Raw genomic sequence first — 12,224 nt, forward strand, 5'->3', positions numbered from 1 at the left:
AGTCTAAGTACCAGTTGCAATCTCCAAAACAGTTTTGTTAATGATTTTGCATTTTCTATCCTTGAACTGAAGTTGGAATCCCTTGTCGACCAATTGACCAACACTTAAAATATTATGTTTTAAACCTTCTACATAATAGACATTATCATTATTATGCTTGCCATCCAAATAAATAACACCTCTATCTTTGATCATACATGCTTTGTCATCCCCAAATCTGACTTGATGCCATTGTATTCTTGCAGGGACATAAATTTTCTTTTATCTCCAATCATATAATGTGAACATCCACTATCAATTACCCATTCATCCTTGTCTTCAACTTTTGCTACCAGGGCCTTTTCTTCATTCTTGATAGTCGGTTCCAGTTCATCTTTCTTTAAACCATAGAACACCCATTCCTTTCCATTGCCAGATCCACTAGCAGAGTCTCCTGCCGGTTCATCCTCAGAGTCATCACTTACTCCTTCCTCATCCGCTATGTAGCATTGTTTGCTTCTCTTGAATCTATATCTGTTATGATTAGGCTTAAATGATTTCTTAACTCTTTCTTCAAATCTTGCATTCCTTTCAGGACATCTAGATGCAAAATGACCAATCTTATTACATGCAAAACATTTAAAAGGTGCTTTTCCTTCATACTTACTTCATGTCGGTCCTTTAGGTACTCTTCTAGCAAATAAGGCTTCAAGTTGCTCAAATTCTTCATCCTCTTTCCTCATATCTTTCAATTCTTTTGCATATAAGGCTTTCCAATCACTTTTGCTAGTAGATGATGATGCATGAAAAGCAAGTTCAGATTTTGCAGCTCCAAAGGGTCCAAATTCTTCAAGCTCAAAAGTAGATAATTTCCCATTCAAAATGTCTCTGTTAACTGAAGTGTTTGCCATTGTTCTCAATTCATTAATTGCAGTCACCTTCATCTTGTAAGCTAGTGGAAGGGCTATCAAGACTTTAGAAACTATTTCATCTTCACTCAGAGATCCTCCACAACATTGAATTCCCATGACAATCTCATTTACTCTTTCCATAAATGTAGCAATTCTTTCATTATCTTCCATCTTCAAGTTCTCATATCTTACCCGGTAACCATCATGTTTAGCAATTTTGACAATAGGGTCACCTTCATTCAGAGTTTGCAATTTATCCCACATAACCTTTGTAGATGATTTATCAGTCAATCCCATGATTTGTTGATCAGTGAGTGCACATAAGAGGGCTTCTCTTGCTCTGCAATCATTTTCAATATTCTTGTCCAAGTCTGCAAGAGCAGGATTGCCAGATGCCGGATCATAAGGTGTATGTCCTCTCTCAGTGACCTCCCAAATATCCTTTCCAATACATCTAAGATGAGTCTCCATTCGGATTTTCCATATCCCACAATTTGTTCAATCAAGCTTAGGGATTTCTCTTCTGAAAATAGTTGCCGGTGGATTTGAAGTATTAGTTGCCATAGGATCTACCTCAAGCGATTAAGCTTCTGCAAAAGAGGACCAAGGCTCTGATACCAATTGTTAGGATAACCGGTGGACAACTAAGAGGGGGGGGGTGAATTAGTTGTCAACATATTATATTAATCAAACTACTTTATAACCTTTAATTGGAGCACATAAACATTGAATACCGGAATAGCAGAAACAGATACGGGTAAGCAATAAAACTTAAGAATGAAATAGAGAATTAACACAATGCAACCATACCATATAACACCATGATTTGTATGTGGAAAACCCGGTAAAGGGAAAAACCACGATGGGAAGCCTAGCCACAGTTAGATGATACTTCTGTAGAAAGTATGTGATACAATAAGGGGCCTGCACATGCAAGAAGGCACATTGCCTAGAGCATACTGCTCATTACAAAGGAGTCTCACTGACTATATAGAGGTTATGACCACCTCAATATAATTGGACAACAATCTAGAAGAATGAATTGCCAAAGATAACATCTACCATGCCTGATTATAGTCCCGGTTAAGCTCAATACGGGAGGCCTTTGACCTCTTACTTAAACCCAATTCGATCACCTATGATCGACCAAATCACCATGATCTACAATGAGATCTTACATTGATTTATAAAAACCCTAAGGCTTAAACCAATTAGGTCGGCCACCTAAAAGATATTACAATAAGATCATTACATACATCCATATTACAATGATATGCCATGTCGGCTTTAGACCAAAACAACATTAACTAATCCATAAAATATCCCGATAATGTGTAGAGAACACGTTAACATGATACCAGTCCATAACCTAGATAGGTACCAGACCTAAATAGATTCTCCATGCCAAAGTGATGTCACCAACCAGTCGAGGCATGATCAAGGATCACCTTTTGCATCCCGAATTCCATCTAGAAGCCGCACCAACACTGCTTATGCATTCTATCAAATATTCTCAGTAAAAGCTCTGCCAGTAAAACCTTAAACCCTTATCGGTAACACTAGTTCTTCTACCGGTAACCCAAACCTGTCTGTCAGTAACCAACCATAACAGCTAGTGTTGACATCAATGACAAAACATCAATGCAACATATAATCAATTCCTCCATATTGCCAACAAATTGTTGTCATATGCTCTTCTAGAATCTTTGTTCGTAGCTTCTAAATCTCTCACCTACACATAGAAAAAAGGGAAATGGTTTTGTTAATAAGGATTTGCCTTGCCAGTCAAACCTTGGTTTTGGAATTAACTCTTGAATTTAATTGAAATACTAAATGGAAATACTGAAGTAAATGTTGAATGATATAACTCATATCTGTTGCAATTGATAATGGTTGATGATGTGATGCTCTTTAAATATTATCGTAATTGTTGATGCAATATCATGATGAAACACAAATGGCTCAAACACAAACACATGCTTGCATGAAGATTGATGTAATTTACCACCCCATGATATTGAAAATATTAAAAGTATATGGTGGGATGAAATATTGTGTTGAATACTTGAAGATGCTTGATTTTTCTTGATGTGGGTGCACAAATGACAGATGGAGATGAGATTATTATGGATTTCCAAATGAATTAAAAGGATTCCCTTATATAGGGTTCCCAATTTAATTTACCAATTAGGCTGACCTCCAATGATCGAATGAAACATTGAGATCAAAAATCACCGAGAAGGGGAAGTGCATTGACATACGAAAAAGAGATCCTATTTAAGGAGAATAGGAACACCATGAGAGCCCCTATCTACCAAAAATGGGGTAGACAAGTGAGAAATGCAAAGTGCATAGCTTGAGACATGGGATCAAATCTTTGTGCAGAAAGATGACATTAGTTTTGAGGTGAAAAGCTCGGAAATGGACCCAGGTGAGAGCTAAGATGGGACACGCTAAAGTAGGAGCACAAAAGGTAGTGTAAAATGCACAAGGTTACAATTTATGACACTACATATAGCCCCTACTTTAGTGGGAGTATAAGCCTATGTGCATACTCATGGTAAAGTAGAAAAAAGAGAGAAAGAGATAGTGATGTGAGAAATTGGGAGCAAGATCACAAAGAGATAAGACACCATTGAATTTGAGGCAACAAGCCCCCAAGATTAGTAACTTAACTCATATAATTAGATGAAAGGACACATAAGACAAAACAAAGCCAAGGACAAATAAAAGACACAAAAAGACAAAAAGGGGTTAGTACTAAAAACAAGATCTCCAAGTCAACTAGTTGAAGATACCTCAATAGAAAATGTTTCAACCGCTAATATCATTCTTGGAATTTTATTACAAGAGCACAAGTGGTCACATGGAAAGAGAAATAAAATGCATCAAGTGATAAACCATGATCCTACAACTAGCAAGGTATGTTATGTTTATAGGTTCATGGGGAAGAGAAAAAGGAACATGGATTTCACAAGATAGAAAGTTATTTTATACTAGGTCATCCATGGGAGAAAGCAAGAGGGAACATGGATTTCATAGGATAGCAATTTGTGTTGTTCTAGGTGATCCATGGAAGCATAAATTCTCATGGGAGAACAAGTTGTGTTATGTTGTGTGATCCATGTGGAAAGGAAGAGTCAAAATAGTCTAGAAAACTATGTTATGCTAGTTCAACACATCATGAAAAAAGAGGAGTTGAAAGGTCTAGCAAGTTGTTTTATTCTAGTCAACCCATCCAAGAATGGTGCGAGTTGAAAAAAAGAATATCAGGAAAACCTTGTATACCTATAAGGAAATCCATAACTCGAATTTGAAAAGGATAACAAAGCGAAACATTGTACGTAAGAAAATACACAACTTGAATTTGAAAAGGATAACCAAGAAAAGCATTGTATGCAAGGAAAATTGCAACATAAATTTGAAAAGGATAACCAAGCAAAGCATTTTATGCAAGGAAATATGCAGTTTGAATTTGAAAAGGATAACCAACCAAAGCATTGTATGCAAGGAAATCCATGATTTGAATTAAATATAAGCTACAAGGAGGCCATGATGTATGACCCCCCTTAAGATGTCAACATAGCCCCATGTTGACGTCTTAAGGTATAAAGATAGAAACAAGAATACACAGCTTCATCACAAAGGAGATATACATTAAGAAAAAATGCACATAATTTAAAGCTAAAGATGCATAACTCTTATGGGCAAGGAAAAGATAGTTATAAGAAGATACCTTGTAGTGAGTGTAAAGGGATCCTTTTGATGGATGCATAAAGGAAGAGATCTTTACCTAAAGATATCTACCTCAAAAAATAGAGGAGATATTTAATAAGGATGAAATCTTTGAAAGGGGAGGGAAACCAAGAATGCACACCTTCCCCACTGCTAGGAAAAAATGAATTCTTAGTGAAGGATTGCACACATTCACTAAGGAAAGATTATTCATAAAAAGACATACCACTTCAAACAAAGAAAATGTCCAACCAAGGGATGTATATGTATTCATGTGGAGGATCAATATATCCATGAAAGGAACTCAAGTTATGAAAGATGCAACTCATCCAAGGAAAAGGGAATCTTTGAAAAAGAGAGAAAGAATTCAAATATTATTCTTGCCCCCAAGCAAGGAGACAAGAAAACAAAGATTGTTGTTGCAATCCAAATATGTTTGCACATGAAGGTGTACCATCACGAATGACAAAGAGACCCTACTAAGGTAAGTTACTAATGTCACATAGTGAGGAGCAACATAATAGGGCAAAGGGAGTGCTAGCGCACTATCTTCAAATTTGGATTGAGAAAAAGAATGAGACCTAGTGTGTTTTGGATATGAGCTCTATCAAATAAATCATATATGAATTTATTTAAAAGATTTACAATTAACAAGAGAATGAGAGTGAGTGTAATGATTAAGGCAATACATGTTACTATTATCTTGTTTAATACTATGTTTAAAGTTTATGTAGGGAAACTTAACATTTTTATCACATTCAAGTCTCCAAAAGATTCTTGTGGCTAGTTTTTCTTGATTGTCAACATGGATAGGTCTTGTCTCTCGAGGAATAGGGAAAGGCAAAGGAGGGAAATGTTTTTCTTCTTACGCGAAAAGGATTGATAAGGAAGGAGGGGGAAATCCTAGACCTTCTCCAGTGCATTGTGAGGGAGGATCGATATGGACATTAATTCCTTGTTCCATTTTTCCAAGTCCTTGTCCACTATAGTCTTGTTTTGAAACCAACCTCATAAGATGTTTTCAATTGTGAAGGATAAGGAATTTCATTATGGATTTCTTTGAAATTTGTTATTTAAGGCCATGTTGAAGGGGCAAAGGGATGAATAGATGAGGAAGGGATATCCTTTATAGGAAGTGATGAGCCAAAATAATGGCTCCATTTTGTCAAATCTTGTCATGAAAATCTTGTTTCAATAATATGTTTGGGTCATAGGACTTTCCTTGTTGATGTCTTTTTCTAGTATTTCTAGACCTGATTTATCCTATACCTAAGGTTGTTGACTAATGATCTTTATACAGTTAATCTATGAAAATTATCTAGATTATATGGTTTAATTTATGCTATGTTAACATCAATAAATACACATGTTTTTGTGCACGTTAACGCCATGATGCAGGGTTAGATAAGATGAAAAGGTGATTAAGCTCGCAGTTTAAAGACACATCAATATACCGTTAGATGCAGACCCAGTCAAAGTGGAGCAACATTGAAGAAGGTCATAATCAATTGATTGCTTCCTCAGTGAAGTGATCTGTGGAGAATTCATGATTATTCCTGATGGAACATAAATCCAGGAAGGAGGTTATGCTATATTTTCTCAGTAGCACAACAGTTGATGTTGTTTTGCATTTATATGCTGACTTCTTCTAGTGTAATTAATCTTGTTTGCCTATTTCTCTGGGATGTGGATTGATCAGCTAGGAGTTTATTATAAGTTTTCATATAAATAAAAGGTCTCTATCTTCTCACAGGGGTAAGAAAAGAGAACGACTGTAAAGTTAGTAATATTCAATTTTTAGACTTATGTATGTGCAGTCAATTTGAAGTAAATAAAAATAATGGTATTCTGAGTTTATCAGTTGTTATATGAGTTCTGGATATACTCATTCAAGGGGGCCCACTTGGTGAGTAGTTCTTGTGCGTTCTTCAATTAATTTGCATTTTGTTATAGTTGTTGTTTTGGTATTAGAATTTTCCTGCAGCCACCGGAAACAATTCATGTGTCTGTTCCTGTAGCCAAAGCAGGCAGAGTAGTTTCTGTCCGTTGTCCAGAATGTTGTCCTTAGCAGTATTTGCTTAAGTTATTTTCATTTGTGAGTTTTCATATAGTATTAAGTTATCATGTTTCAGAGAATTTTCTTTTTTCAACAATAGAGTAAAATGACTGCAATTTGAGTTTTAGTGCACATACAGTGCCGACCCATTTCAAGTTTATGTCCCTGGTCGATAAAGTAAATGAACCTTTGCTACATGAAAGGTAGTTGTTCAGTAAGGATGTTTTATCTCTAAGCTAAGTCTTTAGGCCATATTTGTTATTCCAATTGCAAGGACCAACATTTTTGGCATCGTTGCCGGTGATGGTGCCAAACTAAGAACCTATTGTAGCTGTTAGTTTTAAAATCTTTCAATTTGTTTTAGATTTAGTTCTTAGCATTTATTTATAGAATTTTCATGCATAGGCGAAGAAGAGATGCATTAGGAAGATTTCTTCCCTCACATCCTGCACTTGAAATAAACTCAAATCAAGACCCAGGTATAAATCTTTTTGCTGAAGCCTTTGTGCGAGCTAGAAATCAAGGTGTTTTTTATTTATTAGAAGGAGACCTTGATTTATTGAATGAACTCCCTGAAGAGAATATTTTACCTTTGGTTCTTTATCAAGGACCAATGCAAGGAAATCCCCCAGGAGGTGGAGGAGGACCTCCACCTCCCCCTATGAACCCAACATTTGAATTCCCTATTCCAGACCTGCATGATAATGCAAATTTGAAGAACATACCAACCTCTTCCCTTCCAAAGTTCTATGACCTGGTCACAGAAGACCTAGATACCTTTCTGTTTGAATTTGATATTCTCTGCAGAAGTTATGACTATACCACTGATGGCCATAAACTCAAGCTATTTCTTGCTACTCTGAAAGAAGCTGCTCTTAGGTGGTTTATTAGTTTAGGTAGAGATGTAATAACTACCTAGGATGAAATGAAAGAAAAATTCTTGGAAAAGTATAAAGATTACTACAGAGGAATTGATAGACATGGTGATGATATCTTCCGAATGACACAAAAAGAAGATGAAAGTCTGAAAGATTATCTTGAGAGGTTTCTTTTCAGTGTTAAGAAATCTAAGCGCAATACCATGAGTGAAGAATCCTTGAAATTAATTTTTCTAAGGGGAATCAATGAGGACTGTGTTGAAACATTAGACCTTATGAGAGGAGGGGATATTACTCAAACTCAATGGGATGACTTCAGGAAGATTTGTCAAAAATACTCTAGGGCTTCTGCTAAGAAAGGAAGATATTATAGGCCTAGATCTTCAGTGGCAAAAGCATCTACAACTGTTTCAAGAATGAAGATAACTCATTTGCTTAAGGATTTTAAGGAGGATATTATTAATAAAATGGCCACTAAGTTGGATACACTTCAAGAAAATAAGAAACATGGAGAAGTAGAGGCAATGTTTTCTGATTTTTGTCCTTATTGTAGGCAAAAGAAGAAGGCCTGCAAATGTAGGCTCCTTGCTAAAATTGACAGTCAGCCGACTCCTCCAGATTTCAAGCCAGTTTATGAAGATGACGATTAGCTCTTCTGTATTTCACAACAAAGGCCATGGCCCCCAAGATAAGGTATGCCACAAGGTCCATTGTCTTTTTCTGGTTCTTATGGGAATGCACAAAACAATCAGTGGCAACCCCCATATTCCCAGAATTTTGGGAATTATACTCCTTAGTCTTGGAATAACTCCCAAAATCCTTGACCCGATTATCAAAACCCTTCCTTTCAATGGAAACAACCATAAGGGAATTGGTCACAACCTTGGGGTAACTAGCAATAGACACCTCAATGGAGGAGAGGTCAGCAATGGTCAAACCAATCCTCTAGTTTCCTACAGCCACCACAATAGCCCCAACAACCAACTTTAATGCCACCAACTGCTAATGCTACTCCACCTAAATCAACTCAACTACCAACACATCTTGTGTCGAATCCTAATATAAATAAACTTCGGCAACAACAACAAGTTTATTCAACTAATCCTAATCAATATCCTGCATATTCTTTCAGTATAAGCGATATTCACTTACGGTCAGGAAAAACCTTACCTACCCCATCTCCTCCATTTATAACTGAATTACCATCTAAGGAGATTGCATAGGATATTACACCTAACCAACCTATAGATCCTAAATAGATACCTCAATCAGACACTGTCAAAACACCACCATTTCCACAAAGATTGCAGGTAGAAGTGACTAGGCAACATGATGAAATAGATTTTGATCTTATTGATTAATTAAAACATATATGTGTAAAGATTCCATTGGTCCAAGCTATTAAGGATATTCCCATACATGGTAAAGCTATTAAAGAGGCATGTTTAAAAAAACCTGGATGGAAGAAAAAGGACCCACAAACAGTCCATTTAATGGGACAATTGGAAGATATTATGTTAGGAAAAGTTACAGTCCCTAAGTATTCTAACCCAGGCAGTCCTATTGTGAAAGTAGTCATCAATGGAACTCAAATTAGGAATGCCCTGATAAATTTAGGAGCAACTATAAATGTTATGACCAAGGATGTCATGCAGCAACTCAGTATCACTAGTCTTCAGTCTACTCCAATAGTCCTGCAGCTTGCAAATAGCTCCATTTTTTGGCCTGCTGAGATAGTTGAGGATGTTGTTGTTACATTAGATTCTTGGGAATATCCAGCTGATTTTATGGTACTCTCTCCTAAGGCAACATTGGGGGGATATCCATTCATTTTAGGAAGACCTTGGCTTGCTACAGCTGATGCATTTATAGAGTGTAGATTAGGGGATATGACCATTTCAGATGGTACTACAACTAAAACACTTGCACTTTATTCTCCTGCACAACCACAACTTGATCAAGAACAAGAATTATGGCCAGGTGTAGGAGAAGAAGTAGAGGAACTCAATTCTATTCAATAGCTTATGATGTTGGCTAGGGAACCATTCATGGAACTCCAGAAAGATGATAAGGTACTCTCTAATATCATAGGAAATTGTTATGGTACAAGTCAATAGTTATATGGTTTTCCAACATGTCCTTTGCATATTCTCCTTCCATCTACTAATTCTTTGGATTCTCCTGCAGCCACATAAATATTTCATACCTTGCTGTCGCAGGAAATCCAAATCCCTTGTTTACCTGAAGTGTCTTAAAATGAATCAACTACTCAAGTAGAGGTTGCTTCGGGAAGATATCTGAATATCAATAGTCAACTTATAGCAGACCAAAGATTGTCCTTGACAAAACTACTCAAGACCCATAAACAAGCCTTTGCATGGGACTATCATGATATGAAGGGATTGTATCCTAAATTGTGTACTCATAGGATTCATATTAGAGAAGATTGTAAGCCAGTTAGACAACCTCGGTGAAGGATTAATCCTGCATTAACGAAAATGGTCAAGGAAGAATTGCAAAAATTACTTAATGCAAGGTTCATTTACCCTATATTAGACAGTTTATGGGTATCTCCTCTAGTTATAGTTCCTAAAAAGGGAGGTAAATGGAGAGTTTGTGTGGACTATAGGGAGCTCAACACTACTACTAAGAAAGATCATTTTACACTTCCTTTCATTGATCAGGTATTGGATTCTTTAGCAGGAAAACAATATTTTTCATTTTTGGATGGGTTTAGTGGTTACAATCAAATTAGGATAACTCTAGAAGACCAGGAAAAGATGACCTTCACCTGTCCTTGGGGAATGTATGCCTATTCAATTCTTCCATTTGGTCTGTGCAATGCTCCTGCAACCTTTCAGAGAGCTGTCCTCAGTATGTTCTCAGATATTTCTCATGATTGCATGGAAATCTATATGGACGATTTCACTACTTATGGGGTTACTTTTGAGGAAGCATTGCAAAATCTTGGCAAAGTATTACAACGGTGTGAGGATCATAATTTGTCCCTAAATAGTAAGAAATGTTTCATGATGATGCAAGAAGGGATAGTATTGGGACATTGTATTTATCGGGAGGGTATTTAAGTTGACCCTACCAAAATAGAGGTAATAATCAACCTCCCCACCCCCTGCAAAACAAAAAGATGTAAGAAGTTTCTTAGGCCATGTAGGGTACTACAAAATATTTATAAAGTATTTTAGTAAGATGACATGACCTCTATATTTTCTCCTGACAAAAGAAGAAGAGTTTGAATGGACACTAGCATGTGAAGAGGCATTTTACAAACTCAAGGGAGCTCTAACCCAAGCTCCTATGCTCAAAGGACCTGATTGGTCTTTCCCTTTTCACATTCACACAGATGCATCAGATCTTGCAATTGGAGCAGTTTTGGGACATAAACAAGGATTTTTAGAGAATGCAATTTATTATATCAATAAAAGTCTATAGGGCCCTAAATTAAATTATACTATCACAGAAAAAGAGATGTTAGTTGTTATCTATTCCCTCAACAAGTTTAGACACTACATCAGTGGCTATCAGATATTTGTGCATACTCATCATGCAGCCATCAAATACCTTATGAATAAAAGTTTTATTACTGGCAGAGTGGCATGGTGGTTATTGTTGATGCAAGAATTTGACATCACTATCATTGACAAGCTAGGTAAGGCAAATGTTGTAGTAGACTTTATGTCCAAAATTCAAACAAAGGATGATCATGCAGCCATTGATGATTCCTTCCTAGATGAGCATTTGTTTTCAATTAATGTGCACACTCCATGGTATGCAAACATAGCTAATTACCTAGCAGCTAACAAAATTCCTCCTCATTTCTCACCCAAAGAAAGAAGGTTACTTGTAGAAAAGATTTTCAATTTTTCATGGATAGCAGATTGCTTATTCTATACAGGGCCAAATCAAGTTATGAGGCGGTGTGTTCGAGAAGATGAAACTTATGATATCCTTCATGCCTGTCATGATGAGCCTCGTGGAGGACACTTTGCTGCCAAGAGAACAACTATAAAGATCCTGAATACATGTTATTATTGGCCGACTTTGCATAAAGATGCAGTCAAGTATACCAGAAAGTGTGATAGATGTTAGAGGATGGGTAGACCTACTCGGACTGATGAGATGCCTTTGCACCCACAGGTAGTTGTTACACTATTTGACAAATGGGGATTAGACTTTGTTGGGCCAATTGATCCACCCTCAAATGGTAGATCATACATTGTGGTGTGTACTGACTATGTTACAAAATGGGTCGAGGTAAAAGCATTCAAGCATGCAAGAGATAACAAAGTAGCATAATATTTGTATGAGGAAATCTTTACAAGATATGGAGTTCCGAGGGAGATAGTGATTGATCAAGGGGCACAATTTACTTCCACTTTGATTATAGCCTTGGTTAGTGAATATAATATAAGGCATATAAATTCAACCCCCTACCATCCTCAAGCCAATGGACAAGCTGAAATCACCAATAGGGAGATTGAATCTATATTGACCAAAACAATAGCCCTTCACCGAAAGGATTGGTCTAGTAGATTGCTTGAAGCAGTTTGGGCATATAGGACCACATGGAAAACAACAACAGGTTTTACACCCTTTGAAATGGTGTATGGGAAATTAGTTATGATGCCTGTGGAATCTGAGTATAAA

Source organism: Cryptomeria japonica, chromosome 10 (assembly GCF_030272615.1).
Source record: "Cryptomeria japonica chromosome 10, Sugi_1.0, whole genome shotgun sequence".
Classification (NCBI taxonomy): Eukaryota; Viridiplantae; Streptophyta; class Pinopsida; order Cupressales; family Cupressaceae; genus Cryptomeria; species Cryptomeria japonica.